The 21,256-nt window shown below is 39.4% G+C and overlaps 1 long non-coding RNA gene across 1 annotated transcript; it reads left to right on the forward strand.

Moving 5' to 3' along the window:
* The first annotated feature begins 3,416 nt into the window (after positions 1-3,416).
* LOC144586131 (uncharacterized) lies at positions 3,417-20,661 on the forward strand. The gene is made up of 2 exons (XR_013540876.1): positions 3,417-8,569; positions 10,821-20,661. It is a non-coding gene; the product is annotated as an uncharacterized LOC144586131 (long non-coding RNA).
* Positions 20,662-21,256: the final 595 nt, after the last annotated feature.

Here is a 21,256-nt window from a genome sequence, read left to right on the forward strand (position 1 = left end):
AAGTGAGGAGGAATTAAAGAACCTTGTAATGAGGGTGAAACAGGAGAGTGCAAGAAATGGTCTGAAGCTCAACATCAAAAAAACTAAGATCATGGCCACTGGTTCCATCACCTCCTGGGAAATAGAAGGGGAACATATGGAGACAGTGACAGATTTTATTTTCTTGGGCTCCATGATCACTGCAGATGGAGACAGCAGCCATGAAATTAAAAGACACCTGCTTCTTGGGAGGAAAGCGATGACATACCATGACAGCATCTTAAAAAGCAGAGACATCACCTTGCCAACAAAAGTCTGAAAAGTCAAAGCTATGGTTTTTCCTGTTGTGATGTATGGAAGTGAGAGCTGGATCATCAAGAAAGCAGACCGCCGAAGAGATGATGCCTTTGAATTGTGGTGTTGGAGGAGGCTCTTGAGAGTCCCCTGGACTGCAAGGAGAACAAACCTATCCATTCTAAAGGAAATCAACCCTGAGTGCTCACTGGAAGGACAGATCCTGAAGCTGAGGCTCCAGTACTTTGGCCATCTCATGAGAAGAGAAGACTCCTTGGAAAAAACCTTGATGTTAGAAAAGTGTGACGGCAAGAGGAGAAGGGGATGACAGAGGATGAGATGGCTGGACAGATTTGACACAACTATGGGAGGCAGTGGAAGACAGGAGGGCCTGGCATGCACTGGTCCATGGGGTCACGAAGAGTCGGACACGACTAAACGACTAAACAACAACGACGATAGCTGCAAAGAAGCTATGGCATAGTAGCCCGCATTGTTTTCAGCTTGCAAGGGATCCATGGCTTTTTATCAAATTTAAAGAAGCAGGTTGTACCTATGTTTTATGGGCTTCTCATAGATTTCCCATTATGTGAGCAGAATGCTAAACCAACATAGCTTTGGTTCAATCCAGCACTGCGTTTGGTCCAGTTTCACGTCTAGAGACAATGGAAGTTGCAGTCTAAGAACATTTGTAAGGTTCCACTTTGGTTATCCCTGATTTAGGAAAGGCAGCAAGCTTCTGAAATCTTGGCTCTATCCCTTCATCTCGCTCTTTCCTCTGCTGCTGATTCAATTCACAGACACCTTAAACATGGAGAAAGAGATTGAGGGTTGAAATTATCATAAGAGAGAGGAGGCAAAGGCAAGGAGTGTGAGAGCAATGGTGCAGTAGCCATGACAGCATAACTGGAGAAGATAAGTCCCCTCCTCCAACTGGACACAAACGAAAAAACCAGTTTTCTGGTTTGTTCATGACGGTTCATGGTTCATGGCGGTTCATTGTTCACAAACAACCATTTTTTTTGTGTCCATCTCTAGCCAACAGCAACATAAACTCCATTGATTTCAACAGGCTTCCTTGAGTTTGAATCATATTGAATTTAGCTCAAAATAGGTCTACAGTAAGTCTAGATGCAACCTTTGGAGGTCTTGTTTAGAGCCAACAAGTTTATGATTATACTTTTAGGCATGCAAACGTGGTAATTAAATAATTCAAAAATGTGTGTCTGGGTGTGGGGGAAAGAACCCTGAAAATGTGCTCCTTTTTCCTTAAGACTGAATCCTGAGCTTTGCATGGGACTGATGCAAAATCCATTAGTCTTATCTATGTCTGAACAGGTCTTTGCTGGGTTGTGTGTGAAAAATTTGAGTCTAGGCGTAGAAACAGTGGCCAATAAGAAGGTGATTTGTTGAACCCTTTAATTTATTTCAATTTCCAGAACTGAATAATAAACTTCTAATGCAACTTTAACATTTATATTATCTGTAAATGTCTCTGTAAACAGTAGGAAGAGTAAGGTATGTGGAGGCAATTACAAAGAAAGTTAAACCTTGTTTTTCCCTTCTGTGAAATTAACTTTACTAGAAATATTTTTCCTGATACTAAACCAATACTTTCAATTAATGAAGACACCTTCAGGCTTAGGCATATTCTTGAAATCACACTATAAAAAATTTAATATATGTATATAATATATGCATGCTTTCCATAGAAATGTTTAAAGAAGCCTATGGAACAGATGCTCCTAATACATTAACATGTGCTTATTCAGAACTAAAATAATGGATAACCAATCAAAAAGGCAAATGCCTTTGCTTTTGTTCACTGAAAAGTGATTCAAGGTTTCCTTCCTTAGTCATTTTATTTTTCTTATTTAGAGTATGATAGTAGTCTGGTAGGTTAAATAAGATTTTGTTAGATTTCCTGCCCCTCCTCATCAAACAGTATGAAAGGGAATGAAGCAAAATTTCCCCTTTTGTTACATGCTAGTTACCTGAGTTTTCTCACTGCTTTTCTTCTACAAGGTCTTTTTTACTCTAGATCTGTTTAAAGCATGGACTACTCATGCTCCTGAATCTTTTTTTAGAAACCATTACAGAAACATGATGGTGTGGAGAGTGAGAGGCTGCTGTACACAGGGAGGCTTCTCCTGATGAGACAACCACACATATTAGGGTTTTGGCTCACATGTGGAGGAAACCTGGAAACCAGCAGACTTCATGATCAGAGAAGTGATGGATGTGGTAGGTCTAGCACACTCCCCTCAACATGCATAGGTCTTGCATGCATTAAAGCACAATTGAATGGGACCTATTATGCAATCCAAACTACTAATGTCAGTTTATCAAATTCTGTCCTGCAAAATGGGAATGGCACTTGTAATATACATGTAATGTACATGTAATAATTTCTATATTTTAAGTAGCAAAACTTAATGACACTCTTTCATTGTATTTGTGATTGGGGGATCATTAGAGCAGAGGATTGGCCATGTGATCTTTGAGGATTCCCTGATGCAGTTTACTACTGCATTTTCTTTTTCTTCTTTCATCATGCGTGTATTGTCCATTTGGTATCCTTCGCTTTCCTCTTCTTCCCTCCCTTAGAATATGATATATTTACCATTACCCCTTTTTAGTTTCAGACTCTTTATCTGGCTAAGCAATGTAGATATTGGATTGGGAGAAAAAACAGAGTGTTCATTTTGTAGTTCATTGGTGATCCTGTTGCCTTGAAACAGCTTTCTCTCCTTGCACTATATTGAAGCAAAAAAACCATGTTAAATTAAATACTAATTAAAATTTCCAGTTACATTAGAAAATGTCCACCTTTGTTGATAGCTTAGTTGATTGGCACTAACATATTACAATCCCTGCAGAATTCTCAAGATCCATTATTATTTGTCATGCTGATTGGAGATTACCCGCCCTTGTTACAAACTAGAATAAAAGTACTAGAATCATGTAGGAGAGTTGGAAATATGTTTACTTGATGGGCATTTGGTAGGTTTTACATCACATTCAGGGAATAAACTATTAACAGCTTTGGAGAATTATGAAAGCTTTTTCTCTTGAGAAAACAGAATAGAATAGAAACAGTGCGCGAGGTATGGTTTCCCTTCCCTTGTAGCAAGTTTTACTAGATTACTTTATGTGACTCATAATGTTTCCCAAAACCATTCCTTATGTATTATTTCATAAAACTATTTCTTATACTGAACTGGCCCAGTGGTCAGGTCCTGTTCACTTGCCTCTGCTTGAGAAGTCTCACAGTTTGAATGGAAAAAATTCATATATAAGAGGATATTTTTCAGTGTGGATATAATTTTCATTAACACAGAGAGGACCCTGCCTTAGGCAGAGCTCCGAATCACCTTCACTTTTAAATTGCCCTGTCATGTTATTACATGAAAATGCAAGACTGAAAGATCACAGTCCCTTTTAGACACTTAGGAGTGACTACACACATTCGAGAAATGCACCGGGCATGGTCTCTGTCCCTCCTTCTAATGTACTCTGTGACAGATCAGGAATGAGACTATGCAATTCTCTGGTACCTGAGAGGGCAAAGATACAGAAATGCTTTGGAGCCAAGCTTCACATACAGTGTTAGTTAGGGGAGAGAGGGAATGATCCTACATACAACTGCTCTATCTTCCTGCCATCGAGACATACGAGCTTAGCTCTCAAACCTCAATAGTCTCCCATATTCCAGCAATGAGACAGCTCTTTACCTACAGTTACTAGTCATGGCACAACTAAACAACATGTTCACAAAGTAGAGAACAGTTTTTCTTAATTCACTCTGATTGATACAGGAAAGTAGGCCAGCTCCCACCAACATGAGGGGCCACACAGGAAGCAGCCAAAGGCTACTTATGGCTCCAGGCTGCACATGGTCCACTTCTGGTATATGGTGTATAAGTGTGTATAGCATGCACTCATGCTATATAGGCATGCAATCAGCCATATATTCCCATGTGGCTCAAAAGGGGCTTCTTCTAGATACACTGTTTATGAAAGATTTTGTACGCCTTTTATAAGCTTTGTGTAAAAACAAACAAAGCATTGTTTGGCCTGCCCACATTTTTGTAAGTTGCTGGTAGTAGGGCTGTTGATTCTTTTGGAACTCACAACATCTGAGCCCTGGCTCCGTATCTTAGTTCACTAGACTTTCTCTCATTAAGGAAAGGAATTAAGTGATCGGGCTTCCGGAGCTTCAAACAAGACTCAAATTAGAATCATTCTAACAGGAAGATGCTTATTAGTTCATAATGAGATACTTGCGTCATTATTTATGTATTTCTCAGTACATGTTCTGTATAATATAGCCTGCATCTGTAACTAACAATAGTGATATTTGTGGCTTGGGGTGAGGGTGGGGAAATAATACAGTAAATTCCAGTGGTAAGAATGATAACTAGAGACTTTTAATCTAATTTTGCCTCACATTTCCCAATGTGTTTATAATTAGAGCCTACAGTATGACTGATTTATATTCACCATGATATCTTATGCCTTCATTTGTTCCACAGTTTCATTTTTTACTGGAATTAAACAAAGGAGCCTGGTGTTAAATCAGCTGAAGCTTAGCAACTGCTACTATGTATTACAGAAGAAGGAAACTTTTCTCACAGTTTACAGTATGGAAAGCTTGATTGTTTGAAGAGACAGTCATATTACAAAGAACTTAACCCAGGTTTGGTGGAGTTTTCCCCCCTTTGTCTCTGGAACAGTTCACAAAAATTCAGAACAGAAGGGTACTTTACTGGAATAAAAATGTGTGCTTTGTTGGCGACCAGAGTACATTTGCTACTTCCCAATTTCAGAATGAGATGATGGACATTTAGTAGATATTGGACAGCCTAAAGTAAAACCCCATAATTTAAAACATTCCACTTCACTGCATTCCAAGAAAAACAGAGGACAGGGAACAAAAGCAGCAGTATTGTAATAAGAAAACAACTAGATACATTTCCCTCAAAATTTAAAACCCAGGAACCAAAATGTATGAAGTAGTAGCTGAAAATGCTATTTTACATATTACTTAAAAAGAAAGAAAATCCTCCCAGGTTTGTTAATCATGTGGGTATATGGGTGGATAAAGTCAACATTTCTCCTGACTAGAGGAAACCCATTGGAATGAATGAGGCAAATCACAATTAACTCTCCTCTATTTTAATGGACTTATTCTAGGTGGGATTAATATTGGATTTAACCTGCACATGCAGGTATCTTTTGTACAGCTGCTGACCACAGCTGAAAATGCAATATATTCTGTGAATCCAATCTGTGTACACAGTTTCAATACATGGATTAACTCCATTGTTATTTATTTATTTATTCACAAATGCAGAAAAGAGCTAAGACTCAACATCATGGGTAGTGAGACAGTGTGACGCTCCTGTGCTATCACATTTGTAAATGTTTGTCTATAAGGTAAGAGAATCAGGAGCACCAAACTCCAGTTCAGTAGAACAGACTGTATCTTATAGAATAGGATGACTGAACACACAACCTCAGCAGTACACTTCGAAGATGACCTAGAGAACATTAAATATGTCAAATTCCATTGTGGAATCTAATGAAAAGAATTTCTAGTTGCACTATACCTATAATAAACAACAACTTAAAAAATCAACAGAGGATTAAATATGAGCAATAAGTCCACATCAGACTCTATAGGTATCACATAATTATCTAATTTTGGCAGTGATGAAATCCTTTCTCAGCACGTCTGGGCTATCAAAATGGACAATAATCTGGTGTTTAGCTCCTGCTCACCATTCAAAAAAGGAATGGGCAGGTTACAGAGGATCAGAAAAATTTGTGGATTATCATCCAGTGGTTTAACCCATAAGGAATAAGAAGGGGTGTATTCTCGAAGGCTGAGTGTATACTCAGAGTGCATTCTCTGAGTGTATTCTCGAAGGCTAAGAATGAGGTCTCTGTATAATCTAGCATCTAGTTTGGCCCTTAGTTCAACTCTGACTACACAGTCTGTTTAGCCAGCTGTTTGAAGTGCTGGAGGGATGGACTGATGTGTTCTTAAAGATGGTCATCAGACAACATCAGTGCTAGAGCAACATTTTTACTAAGAGGGGAAGTAGAAAAAATATTTTCCCCCTGTATATAGACTATCACTGATGCACTACATCAGTTATAAAAGAAATTTTACAATTTTTTTCCTTTGCTTTGGTGGCTTTGACTGCAGGTAGTTTCTCAACCAGGCCTTTAAGAGCTGACAAGAAAAAGTCTTTAAAAAAAGATGTAATGCATCAGCGATAGTCTATAGACAGTGAGGAAAACACTTTTTTCACTTCCCCTGCCCTCTGCCAAGCAGAGGAATGGATTAATTTGCCAATATCCAGAAGCAGCTCACTTACTAAGTCACTTCATGATATTGGCAGGAGTCATTTCTGTGTGAATGGTCAGGCTTGATTTTGTCATTCTAATCAGGCCTGACCATTCTAAAGCAGCCCATGTTTGCTCCTTGCTGCTAGAGTAGCTGCACCCTCAAAATGCTAGGGTCAGGTATATGTGGGTTGTGTGAATTCCCTCCCCTCCCTGTGACACCCCCCCCACAAGGTCCCTATAATTTAGTCCAGGGAACACCTCCTTCTCCTGAGAAAGTGTTTAGGAACAAAAAAGGGAGCATTTGTTAGAAATTCCACCAGATCAAAAGCCTTCTATGGATCCAAAAAATGACATTTATTTTGCTATCAATAAGATAGGCAGAAAGGGTTAAGAATGTCTTTTTAATCCTATGTTTTGAGAGAAATTCACAGTGGGAAAACACTATTTTGATGGAAAAGATGCAACTAAAATTCCTTCCTTGAAGGAAAAAGAACAGAACATTTTCTTGTCCCATATTCTGCCTGGACACAAAAATCTGCTAACCTCTGGTTTCTGTATTTACCTTGAAAATGGCTGATCCGATACAGCTAAACAGATTTACCTTTCGAACATTTTGTTCCGATGCATCCTGTGCCCTCCTTGGGTTCTCCTGCTAGTGCTCAGCACCATCTCCTCCTCCTTGACTCCCATGGACTTGACCTCATACATTCACATTATTGTTTGGTATGAATGGTGTTCTGCAGGATTTGACTTATGGTAGTATGTGGTGCATAACAGAGGGCACGGCTTCATTACATAATCTAAAAATATATTATGGTTTGCTGTAACCAAGAAGACTATATGATAGAGAGAGCAAGGACAAAGGAAAACTGGCATATAGAAGCACCATGTATAAACCTGGGGAAAGGGCTCTCAGTGTAAACTCGTCATTGGTTTTTCCTTTTGCAGTGAGACTGCGTTGAGGCACAGAGTGAACGTCAAGTCATGTGGTGACTAAACTGTGTTTTGAATACTTAGCTCATATGGAGCATCTGCCAGGCAAATATTACTCCAAATTAACATGGCAGTCCCGTAATGTCACAAGGCCTTGTGTGTACCTGTTATTAAAAGAGTATTTTCTGTAATGCATGTTTTTGTCCATATTTTTCTTAGAAATTCATTGTATCATGGGAAAAAACTTTTTGAGGTTATCTTGGTAAACTTTGGAAGCTAGTTGCAGGTTCATTTTGCAACAGTCCCTCACAGACCAGTAAACAGCACCAAAATATGGTGTGTCAAATGTGTCTCCCTGAGGAAATTCAGTGTGACAATTCCAATATGTGCCCTGACCTTCACTGTCTAAAGGACAGTAGCTTTGTTCCTATTTCCAACCTTTGCATTCTGTTTCTGATCTGCTTAAGAGACCTTCACACTTTGCTTTATATTTTATTCTTCTGAATATTTTAGAGTAATCTGTGCCCTTGACCATCTGAGTATTTACCACAGAATCTAGCACAAAGCTAAGGATTTATATGTCGTGGGAAAACCTTGCTCGTTTTTGCATCTCCTTACTCCTGGATTTTTAAATTCCCTTACTATTTTTAAATTCCCTTATATTGTCCAAACCTTGTGTCTGAACTCCACTACTCTTAGCAAAGGGTTTTTTTTTGGGGGGGGGGTTGTTTTTCAGTTTATATTCATAGACAGATTATGAAATTAAAAACCAAGACGCTCTGACACATGTGAGATTATCACCTCCTAGTGGAGGTATGCTGCTTTGCCCTCATTTTCCTCTTGTAAGACTTCATTTCTCTTCACTCTTTCGGAAAGCTGTTCTCAAGCTTTATATTTATGTTGATCAGTACTTCTTGAAAGACCCATATGAAATGCAGACACACGCTGCTACTGTCTTCTCAGCTGGATTTTCACTGAATTCAAGAGCATGTTTTTGCTAACTACTGTGAGTATAGTTTTTTTTAAACGTAACTGCCCAAATCATATGAAAAGAGTCAACAGGGATAGCCTAATTTTAATAGCAACGGGGGACATAGATGAGGGGAGTTCTTTAACTCTTCCCTTAATCCTGGTTTATTTTCCTAGAGTCTCCCTCTATGGCTAAGCTTTTATGGCCTTCTTTTGCTTTTGAAAAACTGGAATCACGTGCTTCTTGTTTCTGTATGATTTTGGTAGCACCAGGTTTAAACAGTCGGTGCTGCTGGTGCTGTCCAGCCTGGCCCCAAAAGTTTCAAACAGGGCTTCTGTTTTTCTTCCTTCCTTAAATTCCTTTCTTAGAGTTCCTTCCTTATTCAGTCACTGAATTTTGGTTTTAATCATTTAGTGATTCAACAATCGAGAAAGCAGAATAACTGTATGTATTCTTTAGGCTTATTTTTAATTGGTGAACCCTGTACATTGCATAGATACAGGCACAGACTACAGCACAGACTCTGTACAACAGACTTATATCACTCTACTCGTTTTCAGTGCTTCTGTGTGAACATATTAAATCGCATTTTAATTCTACGAGAATGCAAGCATTCTATACTGATCCACTAAATATTTTGGAACCAATTTATGTGGTGTTCCCCCCCCGCCTATCACAAAGATTCAGGGGGGGACACGCTCGAGTTTGTCACTGCGATACTTGCTCTCTCATTTTATCCTTCTAGCAACTCCATGAAGACAGCACTGGGTGTGACAGAATAAGGAATGGAAATTCCTCACTTGCTAAAAAGGGTGTATTTCAGTGGGCTCTGAAATGCTACAAGAACTGGGGCAAATGAAGTGTGATGTAATAGTGACAGTTGGACTAAGATAGGAGACATCTGGATTACAATTCAATTGTTACCTCATTGGCTGTACCGTCTGGCTATAATGAACATACTTAATAAAGCATAGCCAGCTTCTCCACTCTCCATGTCTGAAAATGAGAAACACCAGTTTTCATGTAGGATCCATACGCAAGTAAGAACCTGAAAAAATCTGGGTTCTTCCTGCCCACTGGTAGAGCCTACACATGAGGAAAGGTTTTCCTCATTTGACATGTCACTCTCCACACGGAGAAGGACGGAGATGGAAAGTTACCCTTTATCTCCAGGGGCGAGAAAGACCCTGCCACACAGAGATTCTGTGGAGACAAAAATGGAGAGGAAAAGATTCTGCTTTTCGGAGAAAAGATGGGGCACGCATGTACGTAACAAACAAATCAAGGAAATAATTTGGAGGCACAGAACGAGTAGACACAGCAGGTCATAGCATGGAGAAATCAGGAATCAACCACTCAGACTCAGGCTTAATTTCTTGTTAAGGCAAGAACTGCAGGTGGCCTCTGAAGTACAGACAGGATTATCTGGATGCTCTAGTGCAGAGGTGTCAAACTCAATTTCTTCTTGGGCCGCATTGGCATTATGGTTGCCCTCAAAGGGCTGGTTGCATCTGTAAGACTATATAAATGTATCCACTCTTTTTTATATTAAATATAATCATCTTCATTCAATTATCACTTTCTGACTCTTCGCTGCTTGGAATGCTGGGATTAGAAGTCCCACTGGGTGGATTCCCAGCATCCTTGTGGAGCATTGTGGGTGACGGAGTAAGCACCTGCATATTGTATACTGCATGGTAGCAGCCAACACTGCGAGGGCCACGTGAAATGGCCCGGTGGGCCAGATTTGGCCCATGGGCCTTGAGTTTGACACATGCACTCTAGTGCTATTCACGCATTATACCTGAAACTGTGGGTGACTAAATGGGTAAGGGAGTGTGGGGTCCCAAGTACGCCCCACCCTCTCTACATCTTCACACCACATGAAAATGAGCAAGACCTTTGTGTGTTTAACATGACTCTCCTTCAGACCTTTTTACTAATCATGCTTATATGAGTGGCCCTGCCCCTACTACTCATGCAACTAACTATTCACACTTGTAGACATAATACGTGAATAGGGCCAATGTGTTAGGGATACAGATATTATTCTAATACGGGAAAATGAACTCTTCTTCTCTCAGTCAAAACTAGGGGTGTGAATCTCACAGCCTCTTGCTCTCAGACATAAATCCGGTTGGGTGGGTCCTTTTTAATTTTTGCAGCAAGATTTCTCTGCATGGGTTTCTTGTTCAGAGAAATCTCATGAGATTTTCTAGGAGTTGCATGATTAGCTTTCCTGAAACTCTCTCTCTCTCTCTCTCTCTCTCTCTCTCTCTCTCTGCAGGATTACCATTTACAAGCAGATTGGCATCTTTCCTTTACTGGATTCACTGGAAAGGGAAGGAAATTGCACAGGAATTGATAGATGATGAATCACACAGTTGTAGGGTAGGAGGAGAATAAATTTTACTTAAAAAAAATAAAGGATGTTGGGGAAGGACTTGCTGGAGACTCTCAGTATGGTGAGACTTGAAAAATCCATGATAATGAGAAATTTTCCAAGAGTTTATCACATGCTTACTCACCAAAACAATCCCTTTGGAGTCAACAACTTTCAATTTAAATGAATTCCTACATATCTAAACAAACTTGAGCTCAGTTTCATTGCATCCCTCTTTGAATATAGTGGCAAGCTTTTATGTCTGTGTGTGTTTGGACCCTCAATCAGAGTTTTAAGTAGTCCAAAATAGAGGGTTAGCAGTAGAACTCAGTTCCTAGTTTACTGACTGCATAATCTGCTTTGGCTGCATATAGCATCTTCTACATTCATAACTGGGTTTTAAAAAATATTTCATCTATATGTCTCTCTCTCTCTCTCTCACTCTCTCTCTCTCTCTCTCTCTCTCACACACACACACACACACACACACACACAAATAGAACAACTTGTTTGTTCCTTTTCACCCCACTTTTAGTACTAGCTTATTAACTTATTATTTTCTGAAATCCTTAAACAGTGAGGTTTATGCAGCCAGCAAAAGCTCCCTAAATTCTATGTAATTAGAGAATGTTAACATCTCACTGAAACCAGTGGATCTCAGATGATTAAGTCTATGATTGGACCCTACTGATTACAATAAAAATTAAACATGCTGCTTTTCTTTTACTTTTTACATCTGTCAAAATAATAAAGCTGACGTTTGCATCTTCTTTTCCTTTTCTGTTTTTTTTTCTTCCTAATTTGGGCTCCATGACCAACTTCCAATGCCTAGGAAACGTATTCCTGCCAGACATCACTGAAAACAAAACACTGCACTGTCTGCAAGGAGTAACTCAAGCAGAGAAAACTGGCATCTCTAACTTGGGAAACACTTCTCAGCATGCTTAGAAAAGGCTAGCTGCCCTGGTTAATTAAACCACAGCTGCTATGATCCTACATACTCTGATTTGAACAGCCAAAGCCTTTAGACCTTTCACATTTGCCCGCTATGACATAACCTCCATACCTGTGAAATCACTACCACTAGGTTTTATCCTTCTACTTTTTGCATTCTAGCCCAGTTTTTGTTTGTTTGTTTGTTTGTTTATTCACAGAGAGGGGGAAAGCTGGGCAGGGCACTCACATGGGCAGTTGCAAATGTTACATTTGGGACATTAAACGCTACCACCTGCAACCGCATGGACATAAATTGTATGCTCACAACATACTCATTGATTTCGCAGTACTCCTTGAATATAGCCACCTCCTCAGATTTGGTGGCGGTGGCGGTGGCTGTTTCTCCTTGCTTGCTGTGACCATGGGATCACAGGACTGAACTCTGAGTCATAATTAGCAATTTGTTGACATTGACATACTGTTAAGTAGCCCCGTATACTTTGTGGGGGATTATAAAGGAGAAGTAGCAGCCACCCACTGTTAGGACCATCTTCCACTGCTAGATGGTAGTGGTCAAGCAGCAATGATGAAGAGCAATAGAGGCCTGGCAGCCGGCCAGCCATGGACATACAGACAGAGCTATCTGAGGATTTTGGGTCCAGATGAGCATAAAATATAGTCTTTCTGGAAGTGGCAGCAGGTCGATGTCCTCCTCAATCCAACCCCAACTATGGAACATGCAAATACTCTCAGACTCCTCTAATCATGGTAACCATTTTTTCCCCGCAGTCCAGAAAAGTAACATTTTCATATTGTCAGCAGAGGAAGTGTACTATATATACAACTGCAGAAAGATTCATACAAAAATGCCTGTCCATTCAACGTTGATAATTTTTCTATATTTTTTTTATTTCAGCTGTATGCAACTGACTGTACTGGTTTTTTAAAATTGTGTATGTCTGACAAGGAATTAATACAAGAGCCTCCTGCGTGCACCTCACCCCCAGATTTGCTTTAAGGATTCCTGAATCCCAGCCGTCTAGAAAAGGTACAAGGAGGGTGAAACTGCTCCACTGGCTGAAGCCTAACTGTCAATGGAGAGACACAATTGAATTTGACTTGAATATCTCCAGAAATTAATTTTGGGCCTTGCTGAAACCTAACACCCTCCTTCTACCAAAACAGCAGCATCCTTTTGTCCCTATTCATTAACTGAGCAGAAGAGTTAGTGGTAGTTGAATATCATAGCATTCTCTAGTTCTCATGCTCCACTTTGCAACCTAAACCACCCAATTAAATGAATTCTCTTACTTCTCATTCCAACACCCCCTCTATTTTGATTTTGCCTCTATGCCGTTGTGGTATTAGATCTCTTGCTCAGTGTCTCAATTTAACTAAGCCTCTGCTGTTCCAAGTCTATCTCACTTTTCCTTCAACACATGTGTTTCCAATTCAACAATTTCGTTATATATTGTCATGAAATAACCCAGTCTCCCCCTCCTGGGTGCTTTCTGGGAATCCTAAGTAGCAGCCGTAGACAGGAACTCTCTTTTCTTTGTGCGTTTTGTTTTAAAGAACAGTCAAGGCAAACAATTTAAGTAAACAAATAATCCTGCAGAGCCCACAAAAGGTCCCAAGGCCTGAGCTACTGTTTTATGTCTCTCAAGAGAGTTAGGCCTATTGCTAGCATAAATCTATTCCATGTTAAGAAACATTAAACCCTGCAAAGGTACTAAGCATAGCACCAATATTCCACAATTTGGTACTAGAATGTCTTAAATAATTCAATGTAATCCTGACATGCTTTTGACCAGAATCAAAAACAGTTATGTGGGATGTAATTCCTTGCCTTGTCTTGTCATTCCAGGCAAGGATGAGGAACTTCAAAACCATTATTTTGGTGTCAGAAGTGGAGTAAGGAGGGAGTTTTCATACAAATGAAGCAAAACTGCACACCATAATGCTTTAGTGCAAATAACATAATTTCTGCAAAATTGATGATGCTTTACTGCATAAACTTTTAAGGACCAGAACTACTGATCATTTTTAACAACCAGCCTTTGTTCTGTGCTTGGTGTGCATATGTGTGCGCATGGTTTTCCTTTGCTTCTCAGAAAGAAAAGATATTGTTTTATATAGTCGGTTCACACACTATTAAGACATTGATGAGAAAAAAAAACAGCACACCTTGTTTCAGTTTTGTCTGGAGGTGAGGAATCTCATGGGACTAGAAATTTTTTATGGACTTATTGAGATATCTTAAATCAATGACAATAAAGAATTTAGCTAGTTTGAGGAGGGGTTTCTGAAGGTTGAGAGTAGGGTCTGCCTAGCCCTCTTTAATCTTTGGTTGAAGTCCCCCCCCCCTTAAAATTGGCTTAGCTTGTCTAATTGTACAAGGCATTACCAGTCAGTCTGGAAGCAAACTTTACTCACGACACTCCAGTGGTAAAAATTCTCTACTACTCAGTTTCTTGGAGCAGTTATCATAGACATTGACTGCCATCAGGACGTACATATAACCTCGAAATGCTGATTGTTAGAACGCTTCTACTTTTAGAGCTAGCAAATTAGCTTTACACACTCTTTTTACCCAGCCATCATAGAGTCTTCACTCTGGCCTGTCTAAATTGTGGTTCATTTGTAGTTCTGACCAAAAAGTTTCAAAACATCCTCTACTGTAAACGCAAGTGCCCTAGTGATTCTGGGGAGTTTGAATCGACAGACCACATTCATACTTCCCTTTGTCATGATATACACAAAATAATTATTGAAGCTTTTCTATTGAAATTCCAGGAATTATCAGAGGCATTCAAAATGCTATTGCAAGTAAAATCTTCCAGAAAATTGTTTTAGCAAATTCACAATTTATAATTTGACCTTGTACAAATAGATGCCTAAAGGATAATCAGATAAATCAGGTATGTGAGATCCAAAGCCCAAGTCCAAAAGGAGTCCAGGGTCAAGCAAGTACATGAGTAACAGCTAGCCAACATGGGCAATCCGAGAAATGTAGTCAAGGCAGTCCAAAATTCACACAATGTCAGGGAGACAACAGTATGGAGCTAGAAGAGATGTCTCCTACAAACTCAGAAAATGAAGTTTATATAGCTGATTTTCTGAAGCCTCATTCAGAGCTCAGCTGCAGATATTTGGTCAGCTTGTAGAGAAGCCTGGGTGAAGGATTTGCCCACTAGTCTTCCTGCAAGGATGAACTACCCTCAGATCTCCTACTCTGGAAGAGAACTTTTTCCCCCTCAAGAAGCCCTTCTCTGCAGTAGTCCTTCCCTAGCAGATTCTAAATGAGCTCATGTCTTCATCCTGCTGTGTTCTCATGGGCTGAGAGGGTGTTCACTGTACAGTCACCTCCTCTGACTCAAACACAGAGCTGTTTTCTTTTGTGGGTTTACCCCTATCGCATCCCTGATGGAACAGGTGTTCAGCCTCCTGGATCTTAGTGCAAGTTGACAGAAATAAATCCTCATCAACTGTTCTAGAACTGAAAGGTTCTATCTCATCCTCACTGGAGGACTCATCTAGCAGGGCCATAACAGGTTTGGGAGCCTCTGCCCCATGTGCAAGATGTGACCTCTATCCATACCCTTTCCTTCCTTAGTGCCTTTCCTCCTATGGCTAAGCTATTTCTACCAATCAGTTAAGTAGTTCTCTGAGGAACAAGTCTGCAGGAAAAGGAGATTTAATACTGCCAAAATGATTGACAGAGAAAATCTACCAGTACAGAAAAGGGAGCTTGGCTGAGCAATAACTTTGCTATCCACCTTCCCTTGTTGTTTATCGCTCCATTTTGCCTTTGGTCCTATTTGCTTTGGCTTCACCTGTTACTGGTATGAGGCTGCCAAATGCTCTTCCCCAAAGGAGTGTGGTCTCAGAAGGGGAAGGTTCCACACATCGGCTCTCATTCAAGAGAATATAGGTTTCCCCAGAGGTTTAGAAATCAAAGGGGGGGATGGATGAAGAGGAGCAAATCATGTCCCAGTGGCTTTTACACAATTGTTATTGTTGAGGGACATGTGGCCTTTCCAAGAGTGTTTTGAAAAGGCTGGTATATGTTTGGACCGTACTGAAACATGTCCAAGGTGCTAAATGTGAAAATAGGAAGATGATGATGAAGGAGATGTCCAATGCTATTGGCATGACTCTGAAACACTTTGCTCTGCTCACTCATATTCTCTTACTCTCCTATTCCAGACACCACTTGGCATTCTATTAACTATTTGCCATTTCGAGATGATAAAATTCTAGCATGTCTAGTGCTGCCTTTTTAATACAGATGGAAATGAAATTACTCTCATATTTAATATCTTCTCTGGGTCAGAATCATGCATTTAGCACCTTGTCATTTAAGACCCTTGATAAGTATCATTATAGTCAACTGCCAGTCATTTCACCTGCTAATGGTATGATATAAAAGCAGAGATCAAAATTAATGACAGAATAAGAAAGCTCTAGGTTAATTTCTCAAAGCTACAATACTTGATATTTTCCCACATGCAGCATGTTATTAAAAGTTTATTTTTTTAAAAAAAGAAAGCAATTCAATATAAATGAGAGAAAAGGACATTTAGGTCAATATTATTTAAGAATTCATTGGGATCCATTGATTTTTATGACTAAGGCTGCTAATTGAACAGAAAATGCTAAACAAAAAACATATTTTGAGGCCCATAAGGTGTTTGCCTGAAAGATGTCATTTCTTGCAATGTCTGAAAGTTTCTTCCAGGCAGAAACTATAGAAGCTGCAATATAGCTGAACATCTGTCTTGTCATGTAGGCAGATATTAGGATTAAATTAACTAGAAATGAATAGAATGATACATGACAGGGTGCAGATGTCCCAGCCACAGTGTGATAATTTCATTGCAAAACTATGTAATGAATTCCATACATTACAGAAATACAAATGTACCACTTTGGGTAATTGTGATGAAAAGGTATAATATGCAGTGCATAAACAGACTGCAGACCCAGGGGCATTTTTCTCCTGTTCACTATTTCTGTTCAGTCATTTCAAAATGATTTTATTTGGTTTAATGTAAGCCTATTATTGAATCCTTTCTGGGTATTTTCCCCTTTCTCCCAGCATTTCAGAATCTGGATTTCATAGTGGCATTAGAAAACTTATTGCATTCCTTCTCTTTCCAATAGATTGGTTACTTCCATTTCCTCTGCCTATATTTTATTTTAATGGAGCGCACCAAAATTCTCAGGAACCAGAAATATTTTTAAAGTGTTTGGGTTCTGTGTGATTTTCAAATTAGTATGTATCACATATTAGCAATGTAGATTAGCAGCATTTGGTCATATTTTACCACAAATTATTAATAACTATATTAGCTTTTCACCTTTTTTTTCCATGCGGAAGAACTGTTAGCAATATTTCCAAGCTGAGGCATATAGAAAAATAATTATATTAAAACAAATGTTTGGAAGCATGTTTAAAAACAGGAAGTGTTGCTTGTTAAGGGACAACCACAATAGTCTTGTACAGCAAGAGATGGACAGCAAATCTGAGAGATGGCAAACATCATGATATCATGCCCTTCCCATACTACATCTTGGTGAATGTCAGACAATAGCTAATATTCTTTATGAAACTCCTAATAAAATATTTTCATGAATGGCCAAATTTCTTCTTCAAATTTAAAGAAACCTACTATGGATTTTTTGCTGCTGTGAGAGCTGTGGGCCATGGTTACTCTCAAACTTTCAAATGTAAGCATACATTAAATGGAAGTCCCAATCCTGAATTATACTGGCTTGATGTAGTGGCATGCACTCCCTTTTGCCCACAAGGCCCAAACAATGGTGTAGCAGTTCAATGAAATGTACAGGAGCTCCTTTAACAGCATGTACAACCAGGAAGACTTTTGTTACAAACATCACATTCCCTGAACACTGTCATTTTGGAAACTGGGCATGCATACATATTTTGCAATTCAGTGGTTCCAAACAATGAACAGAAGGTAGAAAGCGAGAGTTCCAGGCAATGAGCAAAAGAAATTTGAGTATGCAAAGAATTCAAAGTCATATTGTGTGTGTCCAGCATTAAAATCACTGAGACTCATCAACAGGGAGTAGAACAGATTCTCCCAAGCAAACCACAGGGGAGTTAGTAAATATCAGTCTATCGTTTTGTCCTTTCACTACAAATTTGGTAAGGGAAGGAGGAACAAGGGGTTCTGAAAATATTGAGGAACAATGAGATAATTCTTTCTGAACAAGTTTTGGAAGCCGGATTATATCACTTGTGGGGCAAGCACAGTTTGGGAAGGAAGGAAGGAAGGAAGGAAGGAAGGAAGGAAGGAAGGAAGGAAGGAAGGAAGGAAGGAAGGAAGGAAGGAAGGAAGGAAGGAAAAGAAATTATGGCAATTTTTTTGTTGTTGATTGCATTTTGGTTTCCCAGAATGATCCATAATCCAGATACATTTTACTGAAGCCTTCTGGGAAAACTTAGACTAACATATTTATTTCTCTCTAAATTAGTCTAATCCATGTCAGCCACCAATGGCCAATTACTTTGATCTAGTGTCAGGATTCACTGAATGAACTACCTTTTATACTGTACACACATATCAGTACGGTACCTCTCAGCAAAGAATGAATGATTCATTTACTTACAGTTCAACAGATCAAACAACAAACTGACAAGTATGACTGCTTCAGCAACAGGCCTCAAAAGATTCACTAGAGGGAAAGAGATACAGAGTAGAGAGACGGGGCTCTCTTTCAGTTCTAGGCAAGAGGGAAGAACTGGTTGGTGTTGGATAAACTGACAGTCACCAGAAAGACCCCTTCCAGCCACAACTATTAGAGACAGCAGGCAAGGTTGTAAAAACTCCAACACTTTAAAGACTAACAGATCTATATATTCGTGAAGGCTTTCACGGCCGGGATCTAATGGTTGTTGTGGGTTTTTCGGGCTCTTTGGCCGTGTTCTGAAGGTTGTTCTTCCTAATGTTTCGCCAGTCTCTGTGGCCGGCATCTTCAGAGGACAGCACATCTTCAGAGGATAGAGTGCTGTCCTCTGAAGATGCCGGCCACAGAGACTGGTGAAACGTTAGGAAGAACAACCTTCAGAACATGGCCAAAGAGCCCGAAAAACCCACAACAACCACTAACAGATCTATTTCAATTTAGAGCTATCATGGCTTACAAGGCCTTTTCTCAGACACTTTCACTTCCTTGTGTTTGAAGAAGTAGATTGTAATCTGAAAAAATTAATAAATATGTTAGTCTTTAAGTTGACACAAGTGTTTTCTTTTTATTTTCTCTATCGCCATGAGCAGAGTTCCCTTTTTGATTTATCCAAGTTCAGCCCTAATACTGAGCTCAGATTCCTCTAAGCAGTCTACTTTTTTGAACTCCTTGTTTCAGTCATATTCAGTTCAGCAGAACCGTTTTAGAATCATAGAATAATGAAGTTGGAAGGGGCCTATAAGGCCATCGAGTCCAACCCCTGTTCAATGCAGGAGTACAAATCAAAGGATATCTGCCAGATGGTTGTCTAAATTTTTTCTTAATGCTGCCAGTGTTGGAGCACTCACCACCTCTTAAGATAATTGATTCCACTGCCATACTGCTTTAACAGTTAGGAAGTTTTTCTTGATATTCAGCCAAAATCTGGCTTCCTCTAATTTGAACCCATTGTTGCATGACCTGCACTCTGAAGATGATTAAGAACAGATCCTGTCCCTTGTTTGAATGACAGCCTTTCAAGCATTTGAAAAGTGCTATCACGTCCCCCATCATTCTTCTTTTCTCAAGGCTAAACATGCCAAATTCTTTCAGCCTTTCCTCACAAGGCTTGGTTTCCAGCCCCCTGATCATCTTTGTTGCCCTCCCTTGAACTTGTTCCAGTTTGTCAGCATCCTTCTTGAATTGCAGTGTCATTTAGAAACTTAAATTTAAAGATGAAGTGTCTAAATAAGGTTGTTACAACAGGAAAGGTTTGGGTTGTTTTCTACAGAAAAAAGCTGGATAAACACCAAAATAGTTGGTAACTATAATGGTCCTCAGCCTAAAGGCCACCCATGTGGTGCCCTCTTGCCACATCTATATACCTGTGGCACTTTTATATAGCTATATGACTAACAGTTGTGACACTAGCTCCATCGAATTCAGGTGATTAGACTCCCTGGAAAGTGATTGTAGGACTGTAGCCTGCTCCTGCCTAGCATGCAGCTCTGAAACTAAAACTAGGTGTGCTGAAAGCAGTCATTTTGTCAGTTCTTTTTTTTTTTTGCATGCAAACGACTTATTTCAAAGGAAATAAATAGCATTTAAATGGCATATGGAAAAAGAACATTTCATTTTATCACAACGAAAGACAAATTTGGGTGATCAGGGCTTATTTTTCCCCCCAAACAGATGTCCAGTTTAACTCACTTAAATGAACTTGTTTCCTGTCTAGATCATTCTGGGATGAGTTAATTGAGCGTAGCTAGAACGAAAATGTTATCGTTATGAAGAGGTAAGCAGTATGAAGCTTCTTGGATTTTCATGAAGGTGTTTCATTGTTTACTTTTATTCTCCTAACAGAAGGAGTGCACAAACTCAGCCCAGTGGAAATAACTCTGGATAATCGCACTCCATTACTTTCAGTGAAATTGAGCCTGGCATAGCATGGAAAGAAAAAAATAATAATTGCAGTCATGGAGTACAAAATAAGAGATTGACATCAAGCAGACTGAAAATAGTAAATTTTTATCCCCAGTTTATACACTAGGCAAACCACCTCTGCCATTGCTTTATGATTCTCTACACTACAGGATTATGTCCCCTGACCCCCCAGCCAGAAATCAATGCTCATGGAAACATTCCTCATTAGTACCAGGCAGGTGCTCTGCCATCTCGAGCATATCACAGCCGCTTCCTGATGTTCAACCTTCAATTTGGGATGCTGCTGCTTTGTTTGACTCTCTTTTCATGGAATTGTTTTTATATATTTTATATATTTTATATATAAAACAATTCCATGAAACAATTCTTTTATATATATACTGTACTGTATATATATACTGTATAAGAAACAGAATTCTGAACAAGCTAGATTCAATAGAGGGCAACTTGGTATTGTATAATACAATATATTAATTTTGTGCCATAAAATCCTGATTTTAAGTCCTTTCCAGGATTTTTTAAAGGTTTATTTAGAAATGGTTTTCCAGTCCCTCTGGGTGAAACTCTGGGATTGTGCACAGATAGGAAGCCATGTAACCCCATCAGCCCCCCACACACTTTGGGTGATCTCAGTTGGCACCACTTCTGGAAAGCACAGTGAGGACTGGAACTCCTAGCTAAGATGCCTCAGGCCACAGAGCTATAACAGCTAAATATAGTGCTTTCTTTGGGGCAATTTTCTACTACATCCAGTGGTGTTCATT

The sequence above is a fragment of the Pogona vitticeps genome, chromosome 1, assembly GCF_051106095.1.
Source record: "Pogona vitticeps strain Pit_001003342236 chromosome 1, PviZW2.1, whole genome shotgun sequence".
NCBI lineage: Eukaryota > Metazoa > Chordata > Lepidosauria > Squamata > Agamidae > Pogona > Pogona vitticeps.